Source organism: Phyllobates terribilis, unplaced genomic scaffold, assembly GCF_046119375.1.
Source record: "Phyllobates terribilis strain yellow unplaced genomic scaffold, ASM4611937v1 Scaffold_43__1_contigs__length_10536358, whole genome shotgun sequence".
NCBI lineage: Eukaryota > Metazoa > Chordata > Amphibia > Anura > Dendrobatidae > Phyllobates > Phyllobates terribilis.
The window spans coordinates 9,748,488-9,771,305 of NW_027362803.1; positions in this window are offsets into that span (position 1 = coordinate 9,748,488).

Genomic DNA, 22,818 nt, shown 5'->3' on the forward strand with positions numbered 1-22,818 from the left:
AGGGTGAGGGCTGGCTAGGGGTCGCCCTGGAGGCACCTGTAGCCAGCTCTCATCCTCATGGAGCTGCTCCAAGGGTGAGGGCTGGCTAGGGGTCGCCCTGGAGGCACCTGTAGCCAGCTCTCATCCTCATGGAGCTGCTCCAAGGGTGAGGGCTGGCTAGGGGTCGCCCTGGAGGCACCTGTAGCCAGCTCTCATCCTCATTGAGCTGCTCCAAGGGTGAGGGCTGGCTAGGGGTCGCCCTGGAGGCACCTGTAGCCAGCTCTCATCCTCATTGAGCTGCTCCAAGGGTGAGGGCTGGCTAGGGGTCGCCCTGGAGGCACCTGTAGCCAGCTCTCATCCTCATTGAGCTGCTCCAAGGGTGAGGGCTGGCTAGGGGTCGCCCTGGAGGCACCTGTAGCCAGCTCTCATCCTCATTGAGCTGCTCCAAGGGTGAGGGCTGGCTAGGGGTCGCCCTGGAGGCACCTGTAGCCAGCTCTCATCCTCATTGAGCTGCTCCAAGGGTGAGGGCTGGCTAGGGGTCGCCCTGGAGGCACCTGTAGCCAGCTCTCATCCTCATTGAGCTGCTCCAAGGGTGAGGGCTGGCTAGGGGTCGCCCTGGAGGCACCTGTAGCCAGCTCTCATCCTCATTGAGCTGCTCCAAGGGTGAGGGCTGGCTAGGGGTCGCCCTGGAGGCACCTGTAGCCAGCTCTCATCCTCATTGAGCTGCTCCAAGGGTGAGGGCTGGCTAGGGGTCGCCCTGGAGGCACCTGTAGCCAGCTCTCATCCTCATTGAGCTGCTCCAAGGGTGAGGGCTGGCTAGGGGTCGCCCTGGAGGCACCTGTAGCCAGCTCTCATCCTCATTGAGCTGCTCCAAGGGTGAGGGCTGGCTAGGGGTCGCCCTGGAGGCACCTGTAGCCAGCTCTCATCCTCATTGAGCTATTCCAAGGGTGAGGGCTAGCTACGTGTCGCCCTGGAGGCACCTGTAGCCAGCTCTCATCCTCATTGAGCGTGATAACGGACGCTGCGCTGAACGGCGGCGCATAGGAACGGGCGGTGAAATAAGCGCGCCAAAAAAACTATAAAATTTACGTTTTTTTTCCGTAATTCATCAGATGAGCGTGATAACGGAAGCTGCGCTGAACGGCGGCGCGTACTAAGCGGCGGTGAAATAAGCGCGCCAAAAAATCTATAAAGTGTATGTTTTTTTTCCATAATTCATTAGATGAGCGTGATAACGGAAGCTGTGTTGAATGGCGGCGCGTAGGGACGGGCGGTGAAATAAGCGCGCCAAAAAAACTATAAAGTTTACGTTTTTTTTCCGTAATTCATCAGATGAGCGTGATAACGGACGCTGCGCTGAATGGCGGCGCGTAGGAACGGGCGGTGAAATAAGCGCGCCAAAAAAACTATAAAGTTTACGTTTTTTTTCCGTAATTCATCAGATGAGCGTGATAACGGATGCTGTGTTGAACGGCGGCACGTAGGAACGGGCGGTGAAAAAAGTGCGCCAAAAAACGATAAAGTTTACGTTTTTTTTCTGTAATTTGTCAGATGAGCGTGATAACGGACGCAGCCCTTAACGGCGGCGTCAGAGCGACTTTTTTTTGTTGCAGATTGAATTTTAAGTGCTTTTGGTATCATCAAACCTGTAGCCAGCTCTCATCCTCATTGAGCTATTCCAAGGGTGAGGGCTGGCTAAGGGTCGCCCTGGAGGCACCTGTAGCCAGCTCTCATCCTCATTGAGCTGCTCCAAGGGTGAGGGCTGGCTACGGGTCGCCCTGGAGGCACCTGTAGCCAGCTCTCATCCTCATTGAGCTGCTCCAAGGGTGAGGGCTGGCTAGGGGTCGCCCTGGAGGCACCTGTAGCCAGCTCTCATCCTCATTGAGCTGCTCCAAGGGTGAGGGCTGGCTAGGGGTCGCCCTGGAGGCACCTGTAGCCAGCTCTCATCCTCATTGAGCTGCTCCAAGGGTGAGGGCTGGCTAGGGGTCGCCCTGGAGGCACCTGTAGCCAGCTCTCATCCTCATTGAGCTGCTCCAAGGGTGAGGGCTGGCTAGGGGTCGCCCTGGAGGCACCTGTAGCCAGCTCTCATCCTCATTGAGCTGCTCCAAGGGTGAGGGCTGGCTAGGGGTCGCCCTGGAGGCACCTGTAGCCAGCTCTCATCCTCATTGAGCTGCTCCAAGGGTGAGGGCTGGCTAGGGGTCGCCCTGGAGGCACCTGTAGCCAGCTCTCATCCTCATTGAGCTGCTCCAAGGGTGAGGGCTGGCTAGGGGTCGGTCGCCCTGGAGGCACCTGTAGCCAGCTCTCATCCTCATTGAGCTGCTCCAAGGGTGAGGGCTGGCTAGGGGTCGCCCTGGAGGCACCTGTAGCCAGCTCTCATCCTCATTGAGCTGCTCCAAGGGTGAGGGCTGGCTAGGGGTCGCCCTGGAGGCACCTGTAGCCAGCTCTCATCCTCATTGAGCTGCTCCAAGGGTGAGGGCTGGCTAGGGGTCGCCCTGGAGGCACCTGTAGCCAGCTCTCATCCTCATTGAGCTGCTCCAAGGGTGAGGGCTGGCTACGGGTCGGCCTGGAGGCACCTGTAGCCAGCTCTCATCCTCATTGAGCTGCTCCAAGGGTGAGGGCTGGCTAGGGGTCGCCCTGGAGGCACCTGTAGCCAGCTCTCATCCTCATTGAGCTGCTCCAAGGGTGAGGGCTGGCTAGGGGTCGCCCTGGAGGCACCTGTAGCCAGCTCTCATCCTCATTGAGCTGCTCCAAGGGTGAGGGCTGGCTAGGGGTTGCCCTGGAGGCACCTGTAGCCAGCTCTCATCCTCATTGAGCTATTCCAAGGGTGAGGGCTGGCTACGGGTCGCCCTGGATGTACCTGTAGCCAGCTCTCATCCTCATTGAGCTATTCCAAGGGTGAGGGCTGGCTAGAGGCAGCCGTGGACACACGATAGCCAGCCCTCATGGTGTTTGTGTTATTAAAGAAAAAAAATAAATTTGAGGGCTGGCTAGAGGCAGCCGTGGACACATGATAGCCAGCCCTCATGGTGTTTGTGTTATTAAAGAAAAATAATAAATTTGATGGCTGGCTAGAGGCAGCCGTGGACACACATATATATATATATTTCTGCAGTATCTGTGCATTATGAATCGTGATATGTGTTAAAGGGGCCCACTGAGACTTTCGCCTAGGGCCCACATAAACCTGGAGCCGGCCCTGCCCATGTGTGGTGATTATTGATTCCAGTACTAATAGGAATAGCAGGGGCACTAACAGCATGAATGGGGTGTTTATTTATTTGTATTTTGGATATTGTTTCTTCTGGTGTGTGAATATATGGCACTGACCAGTTTAATGCCCTGTATTTGTGTGGTTTTTGCCTTGGATTCTTACATTTTATTATATTGTCTGCTATAGTATATATTTTGTGCTATAGTGCATTACCTCTAATACTGGTGGCGGATTTGCCAGTCAGTATATTAATGTGCAAAATTGATCACCAGGGACAGCCTAAGTGTATATTTGATCTTTACTTGATCTATTACAATCATGTGTTTTTCTGGGATGGATTTTGGAGTAGGTGGGCTTTCCATTAGTGGGTAATTCCACTATATTAACATTTACTTGTGTTTTCATGAATTGGATTGTGACATTGATTGTATGTATTTATAAAAAATATAATTCATTGTAATTTATTGAAGTATTGTCTAGATTGGGTGATCACTGCACAAGAGCATACCCCTTTTCTTCTTGCCGATGTTTATATATATTTCGTATGCTGCATGTTGATCCCATAGTGATTAGATGGTGCCCTCCATAACTTTGAGTTTGTGACAAAAGTATTCTTGGGGTGATACCTTTATCGACTAACCAGAAAATATATATATATATATGCAAGCTTTCAGAGCATTAGAGGCTTCTTCTTCAGGCAACATTACAAATGAATTCATAAGATAAAAGGCACAGCATTGGAGAGATGTCACAAGAAGACATTTGTTCATGAGGTGTAAGTTGCAAAAGGCCTTGGGAATGTTTAATTATCTGGAGGTGTGAATTGTGTCCATGTAGTGAGTCATAAAGCTATGTTTTATCGTTAGTCCTGTTGTCAGTGAATTGAACATCCTTATCAATTTGAATTCCCAAATGTTTCTTTCTCTGTTGCCCTTGAAGTGACCTTTTAGTATCAAAACTTTTAGATTTTTCATACAGTGTCCCCTTCAGTGTCCAATTCAGACCTTCAGATAATTAAACATTCCCAAGGCCTTTCATTCATACAAAAAAACTAATTTGCTCTCCCTAACATATCAGTAGAAGACATCACAATTTACACCTCATGAAGAAATGTCTTGTTGTAACATCTCAAGTCCTTCTGCAGCCTTATCTCAATTGAATTAACATACAAACCAAAGCTTTTTTTTTTTTTCTTTTTTCAAATGCTTCCTCAGGGTATATGAGAGCCTACAGTAGTCTGTGTATCTGAGTCTATATTCTGGCTTTTGAAGGAGCAACTTGCTAATTCTTACTATTGCTAGAAAATGGACTCTCCTGGAAATCCAGACCTGTTTCTCTGCAAGATATGCCTGAAGCTCTATAAAAACCTGCGCAGGCATCTAAAGACCGTGTGCATGAAAACCCGTCAGGCGGAGATCGACAATGAAATCAAGAATACAAAAAGGAACATGCACAAGGTGGCTGAATCCCTTTCTGTTGTGCCTTATGACAGCCTCGATTTCAAAATCAGCCAATTTACAAGTGCTCAGGACTTCTTCACAGAATTTTTGGAAAGTCGAGGTTGCATCGTGACCGGAAAACCATCTGAAAGGTATGTATATGTTTCTTCATAATATTTCAGGGTTTTCTAGCATTTACCTATTCATTACCTATCCTAATTTTGCACGTAATTTTGTTTTTTACCTATATACATCTTATGCAATATATCTTAGTTGAGTGCTATCAAAATGGCTGAAAGACATGCCAACATAGTGCCAAAAAGTCTACCCCTACCCATCTAAGTAAGCTTCATACTTTATACTTTTATTTTTCTGTTAATCTAGATAGAAAAAAGGCTTGTTTTTTTTCAGTGAGCTAGTGTTACTTTTACCATATATTGTACTGTAAAATTGGGAAAAAATTCTATGTGCGCTTAAATTGCAAAACTGTGCAATTGCACTTTTTAACACTGCGTTCACTACATGGAGTGATGCCTCAGCTCAGCTCAGTATAACTTTGCGGATACCAAAAATGTATACTTTTGCTTTTATCTAAGTGCTGGAGAAAATTCTGAATTTTTTAAAAAAAAAAGTTTTGCACTTTGTGGTCATTTTTTCCAACCTATAGCATTATTTTTTGTGATCCATGTGATGACATTTTTTTGTGGCTAGGAGTGATGTATTCAAAGATATCATTTTTAGGTAGACAGTGTTTTGATCACCCAGTATTGAATTTTATTGGCGCATGTGTGTGCATATATATATATATATATAATTTTTTTTTTTTTCTTCAATATAATAAAATATAATAACATAATGTAATTACCTTATAATAATGTAAATATAATATGGCATACTATAATAATATATTAATAATATAATTAATACACTATAAAAATATAAAATTGTATCTAATACAAGATAATATACATATAATATAACAATATAATATATTATATTATATTAAATATAATATAATGCTATATTAAATAATATATTACTAATATAATATGATATAATTAAAATGTATATAATCTAATATTGTAAATATAATATAATGTAGTAATAATAGAATTATAGTATGATATAATTACAATATAATAAGAATATCGTTTATGTGACAGCTGGCTACTGATGGTCCTAGATGTCCCTGTAACTGGCTCTCACTTCTACTCCTAACTCAGATGTCTCAAAGCTCTCCTTTGCTATTGGGTCAAAACTAAGATTGTTGTCACTAGAATGGCCCTACAGGCACCACAATAGTGGTAAAGGGCCTTGACCAACCATCCAAGTCGCCTGCAAAGTTCTATATGTTGATACTCTCAATTATAGAGGAATTAATGCAGATTTTGGGTTTCTTTTTTAGGCCATCCACTGAAGAAGAGGAGCCTATGACACTTCCTCCTGAGGTTGAAGAAGCTAGGTAAGAACTATGCACCAGATTTCTAAAAACATTTGTAACAGCTTTACTATTATTAGTAAAGGAAGCTTATGATGTCAATAATCACCCTAATATATTCTTGCCTCTTTCAGTTCGAATGCCACGATGCCCATGCGGAAAAAACTTGCTGTGGTTGGGTTTCATAAGATGCACAGCTTAAGTTCCTCAATTTTACTGGCTTTTAAAAACTATTTAAAGGGAAAATGTACCGAATCGACCATAACACCGATGGTAAGTGTAATTTTATCATTTTGCGTGTGTTTGAGGAATCCTTACAGATGTGAACCCTGATGCATGATCATTTTTTTAAATTTTAGATACGAATCGTTTCTCGCTTTCTTTATTATGTAAACCCGGAAGACATCTCTGCTGACTTTTTAAAGAACTTGAAGGCCACTAGAGAATATTTTATTTCCTTGGAAAGCTTAAAGACCAATGAAGAAACAATAAAAAAGCATATTAGTCACCTGCGGAGATTTGTAACTTTTGTATGCTCAAAGGACTACCCCTATCTCCTTGACGAAGAAGCAAAAAATGCAGTTGAGCCCTTTAAGGAGACTTTGAGTGTTGTAGTAAAGAGATTAAACAAGAAGCTTGCAAAAAGGCAGGAAGAGGGGGTAAGTAGCTCAAGTTTATACTACACCTGCAATTTAAATTTTTACTGTCATGGGGATGTAAAATGCCATAAAAACATCATGGGAAAGGTTGATTATTAGAAAGTCTAGATTTATTTATTACTTGTTCTGCCATGCAAGGTTGGAACAAAGTAATATTTAGCTCTTAGAAGCTCAGGCAAATCCCATATTTCCATTTCAATTGAATTCAAAATATTTTAACTTGCTAAAATGAGTTCATAATCACAAATGCGCTGAGGTTACATCTTCTGGCTCCATTATGGGATCGGTAAAATGGAACCCCTAGATAAAAGATTTGTCGAATGATGGAAACAAAGAATGCTAAATGTATCTAATGGGCTAACATGCAAAAAAAATAAATAAAAAGAATGAACCTGTAACATAACTCATTTTATCATCCACAGATTGGAATCCACGCCTGTGACTATGGCTGATTGCTGCAAAATTTTGAAAGTGGCAAAGCCTCACGTGACTGATATTTTTACACAGGCAGAAATTAGTAAGATGTTGAGTGATAAGGAGAAGACCCTAGCATGTTATTATCTTCAGGCTGTTATTATCTATAAGCATCTACGTAAGCCATCTGAGGCAAAAAATCTAATGGTAGGTTTAATTTAATTAACCAACTTAGCATATTGCTGACAGATGCTGCTTTACCATATCTTATGTATTTTCAATGTTTTTCTCTTAGTTAAAAGACTGGCTTGAAAGGGAGAAGTTAGATGTTGATGGACAGACCTTAACAGTGATAAAGACAAAAAAAAATCTTTTGATACTGCAGGAGGAGGATGAGAGGGTAAAATGTTAAAAACATAACTCCTATAAAGCTGTGCTGTAGGTTCTTCAAGGTTTTGCCATTTGCAATCGCATCTTTAACACAGAGTTTCACTTTGACAGAATTTCAATACATATTTCGAAAAGATTAGGACAACTAATCAACCCAAGGATGCAGATACGGTGCCTACATTCTTTGTGTCCTGCAATGGACAACACATCAAGAATCCCGGCAAAGACATGGAGCGCTTCCATAATAAGTTCGTAAAAAATGAGGCCCTCCTTCTCTGCACTACCAAGCATTTAACAAGACTAACAAATGTTTTATCCACAGGTATCAGCTGCCCGTAAAAATATGGGTGATGGCAATAGACGCATACAAAAAGTGGGCTGAAGAATGTCTTTCACAGGTGGAAAGAGACCAGGCCAATGCGTACGTGCACTTTGTGTCCAGACCCGACATGGTGGATAAATCTCCATTTGCTGCAGGGATGTTAATTGTGGCTACACTGAAGGGAGATGAGCAAGCAGGAACCTCTGTGTAAGAGACCTAACTTTATCCCCACAGGCATTCCCAAAATCCATCTTTTTATTGCATGAGACTTAAGTAATTATGCCTTATTGTATATATGATTTCAACCAAATTCTTGGTTAAGTCGTCTAGTAGGTAACAATGCCTTTATCAGTTTTTCCTAACTTAACTGTTTTTTTTTTAACTTCACAGATGTACATTGCCCAAGAGAAGGAGGATCAGGGGAGAAGAGGACTGTGAGGGACAAGCAGATGAGGAAGAGACAGAAGGCGCTGGGTAGGAGACTGAACAGACACCCTATGATGCCACCACAATTAATTTCTCCACAGTACCATCCACACACAGTATGATGACCCAACTGTGCCTCCCTCCACTACCCTGGTGATGAATGGTGATCCCAGCACAGTATAATCCTCAATTGTGATTCCCATACAGCCCTCCATGCAGTACATGGGGCCTACGTGCAGTATCATGGCCCCTACTATCACTGTACGTCGTATTAATACCCCCACACAGCCTTCCGCACAGTGTGATGGACCCCACGCAGACCTTCACACTGTATATTTGCTGGCATACAATATAGTGGCCCTCAAATAGTCATCCATAAGATATAAAGGCTCCTTCATAGCCATCCACATATTATAATGCCCTCCATAAATCCATTCAAATATTATAATGGCCCCGCATACCTTATGGATGGGAAATGGGCCCTACATAGTAGTTCTCCATATGGTATAATGCACCTCCCATTGCCTTCTATATAGAATAATACTTTCCCATAGTTTTCTGTATATTACAATGCATCACCCATAGTCCTCCATATAACTTATTGTAACCTCCATATAACATATTGCAGCCTTTATGCAATATTATGTAATCTCCATACTACTCAATATATAAAGCAGCCTCTATAGTTCATCATATTGTATAATGTAGGCTCTATAATCCTCCATATAGTATAATGTAGCTTCTTTAATTATCCATATTGCATAATGTAGCCTCTATAATCCTCTGTATAGCATACAGCTTCTATATTCCTTCATATAGCATAATGTAGCATCTGTCATCTTGCATATAGGATAATGTGGCCCTACAGTCCTGTCCTCCATATCATAATGGGGCCCCATAGTTAATGGTTAATATATTTAATTTTGTATTAAGCAAAAAATCATTCTCTAACCAATAATCTATTATACAAATAAATAGCGGCACTTTCCGTAAAGTAATTCTGCCTTTTAGTATATGATGAATTCCAAATTCTTGGTTAAGTAGTCCGGTGAGGAACAACACCATTTTTAGTATATTCTAATTTACCATCTATCCATTAAACTTTACAGAAGTTCCATTGACATCACAGGAGAAGGCGGCGGCAATCGGAGACATTCTGAAGCGGCAGAAATCCATGAGGAAGAGGCAGTCCAGCAGACTGACAATGCTCAAAAAGAGCTCTATTTCAACAGATTAATTGAAAAGTACCCTGTAGGAGTAAACACCCAATTACCATCCCTGTCCACCTGCAGTCAGTACACAGAGCGTTTCGCACACTACTGTCGGGACAAGTGGAGGCGAGACCAATACAATCTACGCGTTTCAAGTGCTGTCGGTAAGTTTTTTTTCTCTTTCTTTAAATTTAAATCTGTCTACTTGATGTTATTGTATTCTTTGGGATGTGATGCCTGAATATTTTTTTTGCTGAATATTTTACAGTATTTTCTCTTTTTTAGATTATTTCAGGCTTTTCCCCAAAGAAGATGATTTAAAGCACTATCTGAATCAACAGCATTGGACGTCCAACCTACCTGTCCTAGTAGATGTCCAACGTGGATGGAAGCCCAAACCAAAAAGAGGGGATACAGAGAACATTGCCAGACTTCAAGAAAAGCTAAAATTGCAAACGTGGACAGGCCTAATGATTGTAAATGAACGAGGCAAAGGTGAAGGACTGTGCACAACTCGTGCTTTTAGTAAAGGAGAAGTCATTTGTGACTATCATGGAGTGCTTAGAGAAGGAGCTGAGGCTTGCAAAATACAGGCAACTCTGAACGAGGATGAATGTTATATGTTTTTTTTCTTCATTGGTGAAAAGCAGTGGTGTATTGATGCCAGGGAGGTTCCGTGCAGTTGTCACCCAGACATGCCTTCCACATTTGGGCGAAAAATGAATCATTCTTATAAAAATTACAACGTCAAACCTGTCCTTAAATTTATAATTGATGGTAACACGCCATCAATACTATTTCTGGCTAATTGCGATATCAAACCAGGGACAGCGCTTTTGTTCGATTATGGAGTGAAACCTAATGACTATGGAGAAGGTTCAGATATCCCATGGCTGACAACGTGACATTTAAGGTACCATTACACTCTTCAATATCGTGTGCGATATTGCACAAGCGTCAGGTGTTTCACATCGCACACACTATCCTTAATTGATCGTACGTGCGCTGTTACATGCTATATCGTAGATAAAGCATGCACAATGTTGCGATGCAGCGCTATTCTGTACCATGCTGCGATTCTGCAAATTCAATGCAAAGTATAGGTGAATCGTATGGTTCCATGCTTCAATGCTGCAGCCTGCACGATGGTTAATTACACGACGATCGTGAGATTTGAGGTCAGGATCTCAAATCAAACAAATAATACTGGATAAATAAATATCCAGTTCTACATGCAGACATGCTATACACATCTACTCCCATTCACACTTAAATGATATCACAGCAGACCTCGGTCATATCAGACCTGCCAACTTATACCACTCTAAGTGCCCAGAAAATGTAATGTTATTATTTATATCAGGCGGAGAGCACCAATCAAACCTAGGGTCACAACAAGGTCCATGAAGACAGGGATGCAGTTGAGGAAAAGGAAACACCCAGGGTAATTGGTCAATATACTCATTCACATTGTCCTTGAACAATAAACATTTCTGTTTTAACATATGTATTCCCCTTCTTTCCTTTAAAGAGATTAAGAAGACGGCAGTGATCAGCTCCCAAGAAAGAATGAGGCGTTTCGGAGACTAAAGTTCCGGTCTTGTTAAAGTTTTTGAATTCATGTTTTATTTGTTTCTTTTCTGTTCTAGGTTGTTCTACAATTCCAGGTGAACGGGGCCCTCGAAGCAATGGGAGAAGATTTTCTTTATTATAAACATTTGTACTGTTTGTACTAGTGTTAAAGGGATTCTGTCACCAGGTTTTAGCCATCTCATCTGAGCGCACCATAATGTGGACACAGAGATCTTTATTCCAGTGATGTATCACTTACTAGGCTGCTCAGTGTAGTTTGCATTAAAACACTGTTAAATCATCTGGAGATTATCATTAGAGCACTACTCCAGTAGTCCAGTCATACTTGGGAGCTGCCAAATCTGCAACAGAGAAAACAGTAATTTTATCAAAATGACAGCAAGGAGCTCAGTAAGTGAAACATTGCTGGATCAGGATTTCTATCTCTACATTATGCTGCTGTCAGATGGGATGTCAAAAACCTGGTGACACAGTCCCTTTAATAACTATTTTAAAGCTAAATATAAATAGTCCTATGGCTATGATGAAACAATTCTGACAACTGTTCAAATGGCACAATCATTTACTACCGTCAGGTTTCTGAGCCGTTTAGTCTAATGCTTTGTCAGTATTACTAGAATCCATAATAATTTAAAGGTCAGGTAGCCATAAAAGTGCTCCTGCCAGTCAGAGCAGTGCAGTCCCTGGAAATCGGGCCTAGGGAAGCAGAATATATTACCATCCCTAACAACGGTAAGCATGACCCCCAGCTGTCCAGCAACCCGACATGTAGAACTGCCTATAAAAATGACCATTTGTCCAGTCAGTGCATCACTCTCTGGTGCCCTTTTACACTGGCACACTGCTTTCTGTCTCTCTCTCTCTTTCTCTCTCCGCAGTGCAATGCTCTCTGGTGCTCTTTCACTCTCTCTCCAGTGCACCACTCTCTGACGTGTTCTCTTTCTCCCTACTGCACCGCTCTCTGGCACTCCTCTGTCTTTATAGTGCACTGCTCTCTTTTGTGCTCTCTCAGTCTCCAGTGCATCACTGGCGCTCGCTTTTGATCTCTCCCCATTGCACCACTCTCTCGCATGCTCTCTCTCTGGTGCTCTCTTTCCGTCCAAAGTGCCTTTTTTTGTCTCTGTGCCTTCACGAGCTTCTCAATCTCTGTCTTTGCCCATCTGTGGCTCTCTATCGGTCTCTGTGCCTCTCTGTCCCTCCCTGTGCTTCTATTTACCTTTTGCATCCCTCTATGTGCCTACCTTTGCCCCTTTGCTCCCTTCTTTGCCTCTATGTGCCTCTTAATGACTCTCTCACGAGCACACCTCTTTCTGTAGGTCAAAGGTAAGAAGCACTACTCAAGTTGCAGCAGAGAAGATGAATTGGTAAGTGTTTAACACTTGTGTATTTTTTAAGAATCTTGTTGGTGTAGGATGCTTCCTGAACATTAAAGTGAATGGTCAGGAAACATCTTTAAGCTACAGGATCCTTGAAAAATATGCAAGTTTTTATGGGATGATTTGTCAGGCTATCAACAATCACACAGGGCCACATGCCCGTCAACAGGGCAATAGCCGACTCCACAAGGCCAATGACCCTTTGCAAAGGGCCAGAGGTCCCTTTCCGCAGGGCCATAGGCATTTCCACAGGGCCATAACCCCCTCCAACTCTCTCCACAGGACCACAGGCTACTACCGGGCCACAGGCTTTTCCACAGTGCCACAAGCCCCATCCAGCTCTCTTCACAGGCAATCATGTTGCACTTTTGCAACAAAAGAGTCAATCTTTGTTGCAGTTCGGCAACATTAGAGTCAACCCTGTTGCAGATCGGACACAAAGCTTGAAAATTTAGATGTTTACTGCAGAGGACTTCATAGGCCCCCATCTTACTCCAGAGCCTTCCACAGGCCCCTCCAGCCCGCTCCACAGGCCACAACTCCCTCCAGCTCGCTTTACATCGCCACATGCCCATCTGCGGGGCAACAGACCCCTATGCAGGGTCACAGGCCTTTCCACAGGGCCGCAACCCCTTCAGCTCTCTCCAAAGGACCACTGGCTCCTTCTGCCGGGCCACAAGCCTTTCCACAGGGCCACAATCCCCTCCAACTCTCTACACAGGACAACAGGCTCTCTTTACAGGGCCATAGCTCCCCTCCACAGGGCCAAATGCACTTTCCACACGGCAAAAATCCCCTCCAGCTCTCTCCACAGAGTCACGGGGTTCGTCTGCAGGGCACAAGCCCCTTCATCAAGGCCAAGGGGCCTTTCTACAGGGCCACTGGCCTTTAAATAGGGCCACAACCCCCTCTGGCACTCTCAACAGGGCCACAGGCTCCTTCTACAGGTGTACAGGCATTTACACAGGGCCACAACCACCTTTACCTCTCTCCACATGGCAACAGGGCCCTTTCACTATGCAATAGGCCTTTCCATAAGGCCACAACCCCCTCTCTCTCTCTCAAAAAGGACAGAGGCTCCCTTTACAAGGAAACAGCCCCCTCCACAAGGCCAAAGGCCTTTTTCAAAGGGCCACAGGTCCCTTCCGCAGGGCCATAGGCCTTTCATCAGGGCCACAGCCTCCTCCACCCCACTTTAATCAGTTAAAAGGACTCATTTGAGTGACCATTGGTCAGCTCGAGTAAAGGAACCTGATATAGTATACTGCACTGTTTAATATTCTTTTTTTTCTTTACACAGGTTGAATGCTGGCAAAGAAATGTCACCTATGCCATGCTCCTTTATACCAGTTTTCTTGATTGACATGTTATTTTTGGAGCCAAATGAGAAAATTGGGAAATAGAAAGCTCCCCCCTCCTTCCAATTAGTGGATCCGGTCAGGTGCTCAGTGGCGGTAGGCCACCGCCTGAAAGCCAAACATGAAAAAAGGAATGCTGGCACCGGTTTCCATATGATGAATTTTACTTTATTCCATGAAGATCAATACATTAAAAAGAAGGCAAATTTACAGGCAATCCGCCCCATCATGTCATTTTTGGTTTAAGCCTAATTTCTTTCAATAACTAAAATGGAATAAATGTGTCACTTTTTTGCCTATACTAATAGTTGTGGGGTATTATGACATCACAATAGAATTAATACTTACCCTTTCCGATGCCTTTTAGGGCTATCCGGTGCAGAACCAAGGCCAAATACCAACCGACAGGACCTTCCTGTGACATCATGGAAGGTCCTGTCGCTCAGCACGTGGCCTTGGCTCTGCACCGGATAGACCGAAAAGGCGCCTGAAAGGGTAAGTATTAATTCTTTATTATTTTTAATACATCTGGATTTATTTAATTTTGATTTCGTACTGTATAGTAATACATTACAAAATGAAATGGGGGCTGGCAGACATGTCACAAAGGGGAGGAGGAACAGGATTCTTCTTCCTCCTCTGTGACATCACTTCTCCTCCGGACCGGGTGGTGTGTGAACACAGCCTCAGGCTGCGTGCCCACAAAGCGATTTACAAGCGTATATGTTGCGTAATTTACGCAGCGGAAACGCTTGTGAAACACTTGGTAATCTGCACCCCATGGTACTCAGTGGCATTCCGCAATGTTAATGCCCATGCTGTAGATTTTTCCGCAGCATTTCTGCTGCGCTTAAAAATCCTTTCCACAGGGCCACAACACCTTCAGCTCTCTCCACAGGACCACAGGCTCCTACCCGGCCACATGCCTTTCCACAGTGCTACAAGTCCCTCCAGCTCTCTCCACAGGCAATCATGTTGCATGTTGTTTACCGCAAAAGGACTTCATAGGCCCAAATCTTACTTTAGACCCTTCCACAGGCCCCTCAAGCCCGCTCCACATGGCCATTTCCGCAGGCCACAACTCCCTCCAGCTCTCTTTACATCGCCACATGCCCCTCTGCGGGGCCACAGACCCCTATACAGGGTCACAAGCCATTCCACAGGGCCACAATCCCCTCCAACTCTTCTCCACAGGACAACAAGCTCTCTTTACCGGGCCATAGCTCCCCTCCACATGCACTTTCTGCATGGACACAGCCCCCTTTAGCTCTCTCCACAGAGACACAAAGCCCGTCTGCAGGGCACAAGCCCCCTCTTCAAGGCCAAAAGGCCTTTCTACATGGCCATAGTCATTTCCATAGGGCACGAGCCCCTCCAGCTCTCTCCACAGGGCAACGGACCCCTATACAGGGTCACAGGCCTTTCCCCAGGGCCACAACACCTTCAGCTCTCTCCACAGGACCACAGGCTCCTACTGGGCCACAGGCCTTTCCACAGTGCCACAAGCCCCTCCAGCTCTCTCCACAGGCAATCATGTTGCATGTTGTTTACTGCAAAGGACTTCATAGGCCCAAATCTTACTCCATAGCCTTCCACAGGCCTTTCCAGCCCGCTCCACATGGCCTTTTCCTCAGGCCACAACTCCCTCCAGCTCTCTTTACATCGCCACATGCCCCTCTGCGGGGCCACAGACCCCTATACAGGGTCACAGGCCTTTCCACAGGGCTTCAGCTGTCTCCACAGGACCACAGGCTTTTCCACAGCCCACAACTCCTTCCAGCTCTCACCACAGGGCCACAGCCCTTTCCACAAGGCTAAAGGGCCTATCCATAGGGCCACAGACCTTTCCACAGGGCCACAACACCCTCCAGCTCTCTCCACAGGACAAGAAGCTCTCTTTACAGGGCCATAGCTCACCTCCACAGGGCCAAATGCACTTTCCACACGGCCACAACTCCCAACAGCTCACTCCACAGAGTCACAAGGCCCGTCTGCAGGGCACAAGCGCCCTCTTCAAGGCCAAAAGGCCTTTCTACATGGCCATAGTCATTTCCATAGGGCAAGAGCCCCTCCAGCTCTCTCCACAGGGCAACGGACCCCTATACAGGGTCACAGGCCTTTCCCCAGGGCCACAATCCCCTCCAACTCTTCTCCACACGACAACAAGCTCTCTTTACCGGGCCATAGCTCCCCTCCACAGGGCCAAATGCACTTTCTGCATGGCCACAGCCCCCTTTAGCTCTCTCCACAGAGACACAAGGCCCGTCTGCAGGGCACAAGCCCCCTCTTCAAGGCCAAAAGGCCTTTCTACATGGCCATAGTCATTTCCATAGGGCACAAGCCCCTCCAGCTCTCTCCACAGGGCAACGGACCCCTATACAGGGTCACAGGCCTTTCCACAGGGCCACAACACTTTCAGCTCTCTTCACAGGACCACAGGCTCCTACTGGGCCACAGGCCTTTCCACAGTGCCACAAACCCCTCCAGCTCTCTACACAGAGTCATGGGGCCCGTCTGCAGGGCACAAGCCCCTTCATCAAGGCCAAGGGGCCTTTCTACAGGGCCACTGGCCTTTAAATAGTGCCACAGCCTCCTCTGGCTCTCTCAAGAGGGCCACAGGCTCCTTCTACAGGGCAAGGGCCCCCTCCACAAGGCCAAAGGCCCTTTGCAAAGAGCCATAGGTCCATTCCACAGGGCCATAGTCATTTCCATAGGGCCATAACCCCCTCAAGCTCTCTCCACTGAAAAACAGGCTCCTTCTACAGGTTTACAGGCATTTATACAGGGCCACAACCGCCTTCACCTCTCTCCACAGGGCCCTTTCACTGTGTCATAGGCTTTTCCATAAGGCCACAACCCCCTCTGTCTCTCTCAAAAAGGACAGAGGCTCCCTTTACAAGGCCACAGCCCCCTCCACAAGTCCAAAGGCCTTTTTCAAAGGGCCACATGTCCCTTCCACAGAGCCATAGGCATTTCCCCAAGGCAATAACCCCTCCAGCTCTCTCCACAGGCTCCTTCTACAAGGCTACAACCCTTTTCAGCTCTTTCATCAGGGCCACAGCCTCCTCCACCCCCCTTTAGTCAGTTAAAAGGACTCATTTGAGTGACCTATTGACCATTGGTCAGCTCGAGTAAAGGAACCTGATATAGTATACTGCACTGTTTAATATTCTTTTTTTCTTTACACAGGTTGAATGCTTGCAAAGAAATGTCACCTATGCCATGCTCCTTTATACCAGTTTTCTTGATTGACATGTTATTTTTGGAGCCAAATGAGAAAATTGGGAAATGGAAAGCTCCCCCCTCCTTCCAATCAGTGGATCCGGTCAGGTGCTCAGTGGCGGTAGGCCACCGCCTGAAAGCCAAACATGAAAAAAGGAATGCTGGCACCGGTTTCCATATGATGAATTTTACTTTATTCCATGAAGATCAATACATTAAAAAGAAGGCATTTTTACAGGCAATCCGCCCCATCATGTCATTTTTGGTTTAAGCCTAATTTCTTTCAATAAATAAAATGGAATAAATGTGTCACTTTTTTGCCTCTACTAATAGTTGTGGGGTATTATGACATCACAATAGAATTAATACTTACCCTTTCCGATGCCTTTTAGGGCTATCCGGTGCAGAACCAAGGCCAAATACCAACCGACAGGACCTTCCTGTAACATCATGGAAGGTCCTGTCGCTCAGGACGTGGCCTTGGCTCTGCACCGGATAGACCGAAAAGCGTCTGAAAGGGTAAGTATTAATTCTTTATTATTTTTAATACATCTTGATTTATTTAATTTTGATTTCGTACTGTATAGTAATATATTACAAAATGAAAGGGGGGCTGGCAGACATGTCACAAAGGGGAGGAGGAGCAGGATTCTTCATCCTCCTCTGTGACATCACTTCTCCTCCGGGCCGGAAAAAAGCGTGGTGTGTGAACACAGCCTCAGGCTGCGTGCCCACCTAGCGATTTACAAGCGTATATGTTGCGTAATTTACGCAGCAGAAACGCTTGTGAAACACTTGTTAATCCGCACCACATGGTACTTAGTGGCATTCCGCAATGTTAATGCCCATGCTGCGGATTTTTCCGCAGCGTTTCTGCTGCGCTTAAAAATCCTTTCCACAGGGCCTCAACCCCTTCAGCTGTCTCCACAGGACCACAGGCTTTTCCACAGCCACAACTCCTTCCAGCTCTCACCACACGGCCAAAGCCCCTTCCACAAGGCTAAAGGGCCTATCCATAGGGCCACAGACCTTTCCACAGGGCCACAACACCCTCCAGCTCTCTCCACAGGAAAAGAAGCTCTCTTTACAGGGCCATAGCTCACCTCCACAGGGCCAAATGCACTTTCCACACGGCCACAACTCCCAACAGCTCTCTCCACAGAGTCACAGGGCCCGTCTGCAGGGCACAAGCCCCCTCTTCAAGGCCAAAAGGCCTTTCTACATGGCCATAGTCATTTCCATAGGGCACGAGCCCCTCCAGCTCTCTCCACAGGGCAACGGACCCCTATACAGGGTCACAGGCCTTTCCACAGGGCCACAACACCTTCAGCTCTCTCCACAGGACCACAGGCTCCTACTGGGCCACAGGCCTTTCCACAGTGCCACAATCCCCTCCAGCTCTCTCCACAGGCAATCATGTTGCATGTTGTTTACTGCAAAGGACTTCATAGGCTCAAATCTTACTCCAGAGCCTTCCACAGGCCCCTCCAGCCCGCTCCACATGGCCTTTTTCGTCAGGCCACAACTCCCTCCAGATCTCTTTACATCGCCACATGCCCCTCTGCGGGGCCACAGACCCCTATACAGGGTCACAGGCCTTTCCACAGGGCCTCAACCCCTTCAGCTCTCTCCACAGGACCACTGGCTCCTTCTGCCGGGCCACAAGCATTTCCACAGGGCCACAATCCCCTCCAACTCTTCACCACAGGACAACAAGCTCTCTTTACAGAGCCATAGCTCCCCTCCACAGGGCCAAATGCACTTTCTGCACGGCCACAGCCCCCTTTAGCTCTCTCCACAGAGACACAGGGCCCGTCTGCAGGACACAAGCCCCCTCTTCAAGGCCAAAGGGCCTTTCTACATGGCCATAGTCATTTCCATAGGGCACAAGCCCCTCCAGCTCTCTCCACAGGGCAACGGACCCCTATACAGGGTCACAGGCCTTTCCACAGGGCCAAACACCTTCAGCTCTCTCCACAGGACCACAGGCTACTACCGGGCCACAGGTCTTTCCTCAGTGCCACAAGCACCATCCAGCTCTCTCCACAGGCAATCATGTTGCACTTTTGCAACAAGAGTCAATTTTTGTTGCAGTTCGGAAACATTGGAGTCAACCCTGTTGCAAATCGGACACGAAGCTTGAAAATTTAGATGTTTACTGCAAAGGACTTCATAGGCCCCCATCTTACTCCAGAGCCTTCCACAGGCCCCTCCAGCACGCTCCACATGGCCTTTTCCACAGGCCACAACTCCATCCAGCTGTCTTTACATCGCCACATTCCCCTCTGCGGGGCAACAGACCCCTATACAGGGTCACAGGCCTCTCCACAGGGCCTCAACCCTTTCAGCTCTCTCCACAGGACCACTGGCTCCTTCTGCCGGGCCACAAGCCTTTCCACAGGGCCACAATCCCCTCCAATTCCACAGGACAACAGGCTCTCTTTACAGGGCCATAGCTCCCCTCCACAGGGCCAAATGCACTTTCCACATGGCCACAACCCCCTCCAGCTCTCTACACAGAGTCATGGGGCCCGTCTGCAGGGCACAAGCCCCTTCATCAAGGCCAAGGGGCCTTTCTACAGGGCCACTGGCCTTTAAATAGTGCCACAACCTCCTCTGGCTCTCTCAAGAGGGCCACAGGCTCCTTCTACAGGGCAAGGGCCCCCTCCACAAGGCCAAAGGCCCTTTGCAAAGGGCCATAGGTCCATTCCACAGGGTCATAGTCATTTCCATAGGGCCATAACCCCCCTCAAGCTCTCTCCACAGAACCGCAGGCTCTTTCTACAGGTTTACAGGCATATACACAGGGCCACATCCGCCTTCACCTCTCTCCACAAGGCGACAGGGCCCTTTCACTGTGTCATAGGCCTTTCCATAAGGCCACAACCCCCTCTGTCTCTCTTAAAAAGGACAGAGGCTCCCTTTACAAGGCAACAGCCCCCTCCACAAGGCCAAAGGCCTTTTTCAAAGGGCCACAGGTCCCTTTCGCAGGGCCATAGGCATTTCCCCAAGGCAATAACCCCCTCCAGCTCTCTCCACAGGACCACAGGCTCCTTCTACAAGACTACAACCCCTTTGAGCTCTTTCATCAGGGCCACAGCCTCCTCCGCCCCCTTTTAATCAGTTAAAAGGGCTCAATTGAGTGACCACAACACCTTCAGCTCTCTCCACAGGACCACAGGCTCCTACTGAGCCACAGGACTTTCCACAGTGCCACAAGCCCCTCTAGCTCTCTCCACAGGCAATCATGTTGCATGTTTTTTAGTGCAAAGGACTTCATAGGCCCAAATCTTACTCCAGAGCCTTCCACAGGCCCCTCCAGCCGGCTCCACATGGCCTTTTCCTCAGGCCACAACTCCCTCCAGCTCTCTTTACATCGCCACATGCCCCTCTGCGGGGCTACAGACCCCTATACAGGGTCACAGGCCTTTCCACAGGGCCTCAACCCCTTCAGCTCTCTCCACAGGACCACAGGCTTTTCCACAGCCCACAACTCCTTCCAGCTCTCACCACAGGGCCACAGCCCCTTCCACAAGGCTAAAGGGCCTATCCATAGGGCCACAGACCTTTCCACAGGGCCACAACACGCTCCAGCTCTCTCCACAGGACAAGAAGCTCTCTTTACAGGGCCATAGCTCACCTCCACAGGGCCAAATTCACTTTCCACACGGCCACAACTCCCAACAGCCCTCTCCACAGAGTCACAGGGCCCGTCTGCAGGGCACAAGCCCCTCTTCAAGGCCAAAAGGCCTTTCTACATGGCCATAGTCATTCTCATAGGGCACGAGCACCTCCAGCTCTCTCCACAGGGCAACGGACCCCTGTACAGGGTCACAGTCCTTTCCACAGGGCCACAACAGCTTCAGCTCTCTCCACAGGCAATCATGTTGCATGTTGTTTACTGCAGAGGACTTCATAGGCCCAAACCTTACTCCAGAGCCTTCCACAGGCCCCTCCAGCCCGCTCCACATTGCCTTTTCCTCAGGCCACAACTCCCTCCAGCTCTCTTTACATCGCCACATGCCCCTCTGTGGGGCCACAGACCCCTATACAGGGTCACATGCCTTTCCACAGGGCCTCAACCCCTTCAGCTCTCTCCACAGGACCACTGCCTCCTTCTGCCGGGCTACAAGCCTTTCAACAGGGCCACAATCCCCTCCAACTCTTCTCCACAGGACAACAAGCTCTCTTTACAGGGCCATAGCTCCCCTCCACAGGGCCAAATGCACTTTCTGCATGGCCACAGCCCCCTTTAGCTCTCTCCACAGAGACACAAGGCCCGTCTGCAGGGCACAAGCCCCCTCTTCAAGACCAAAAGGCCTTTCTACATGGCCATAGTCATTTCCCTAGGGCACAAGCCCCTCCAGCTCTCTCCACAGGGCAACGGACCCCTATACAGGGTCACAGGTCTTTCCACAGGGCCACAACACTTTCAGCTCTCTCCACAGGACCACAGGCTCCTACTGGGCCACAGGCCTTTCCACAGTGCCACAAGCCCCTCCAGCTCTCTCCACAGGCAATCATGTTGCATGTTGTTTACTGCAAAGGACTTCATAGGCCCAAATCTTACTCCAGAGCCTTCCACAGGCCTTTCCAGCCCACTCCACATGGCCTTTTCCTCATCCCACAACTCCCTCCAGCTCTCTTTACATCGCCACATGCGCCTCTGCGGGGCCACAGTCCCCTTTACAGAGTCACAGGCCTTTCCACAGGGCCTCAACCCCTTCAGCTGTCTCCACAGGACCACAGGCTTTTCCACAGCCCACAACTCCTTCCACCTCTCACCACAGGGCCACAGCCCCTTCCACAAGGCCAAAGGGCCTATCCATAGGGCCACAAACCTTTCCACATGGCCACAACATCCTCCAGCTCTCTCCACAGGACAAGAAGCTCTCTTTACAGGGCCATAGCTCACCTCCACAGTGCCAAATGCACTTTCCACACGGCCACAATTCCCAACAGCCCTCTCCACAGAGTCACAGGGCCCGTCTGCAGGGCACAAGCCCCCTCTTCAAAGCCAAAAGGCCTTTCTGCATGGCCATAGTCATTTCCATAGGGCACGAGCCCTTCAAGCTCTCTCCACAGGGCAACGGACCGCTATACAGGGTCACAGGCCTTTCCACAGGGCGACAACACCTTCAGCTCTCTCCACAGGACCACAGGCTCCTACCCGGCGACAGGCTTTTCCACAGTGCTACAAGTCCCTCTAGCTCTCTCCACAGGCAATCATGTTGCATGTTGTTTACTGAAAAAAGGACTTCATAGGCCCAAATCTTACTTCAGACCCTTCCACAGGCCCCTCCAGCCCGCTCCACATGGCCTTTTCCGCAGGCCACAACTCCCTCCAGCTCTCTTTACATCGCCACATGCCCCTCTGCGGGGCCACAGACCCCTATACAGGGTCACAGGCCTTTCCACAGGGCCTCAACCCCTTCAGCTCTCTCCACAGGACCACTGGCTCCTTCTGCCGGGCCACAAGCATTTCCACAGGGCCACAATCCCCTCCAACTCTTCTCCACAGGACAACAAGCTCTCTTTACAGAGCCATAGCTCCCCTCCACAGGGCCAAATGCACTTTCTGCACGGCTACAGCCCCCTTTAGCTCTCTCCACAGAGACACAGGGCCCTTCTGCAGGACACAAGCCCCCTCTTCAAGGCCAAAGGGCCTTTCTACTTGGCCATAGTCATTTCCATAGGGCACAAGCCCCTCCAGCTCTCTCCACAGGGCAACGGACCCCTATACAGGGTCACAGGCCTTTCCACAGGGCCACAACACCTTC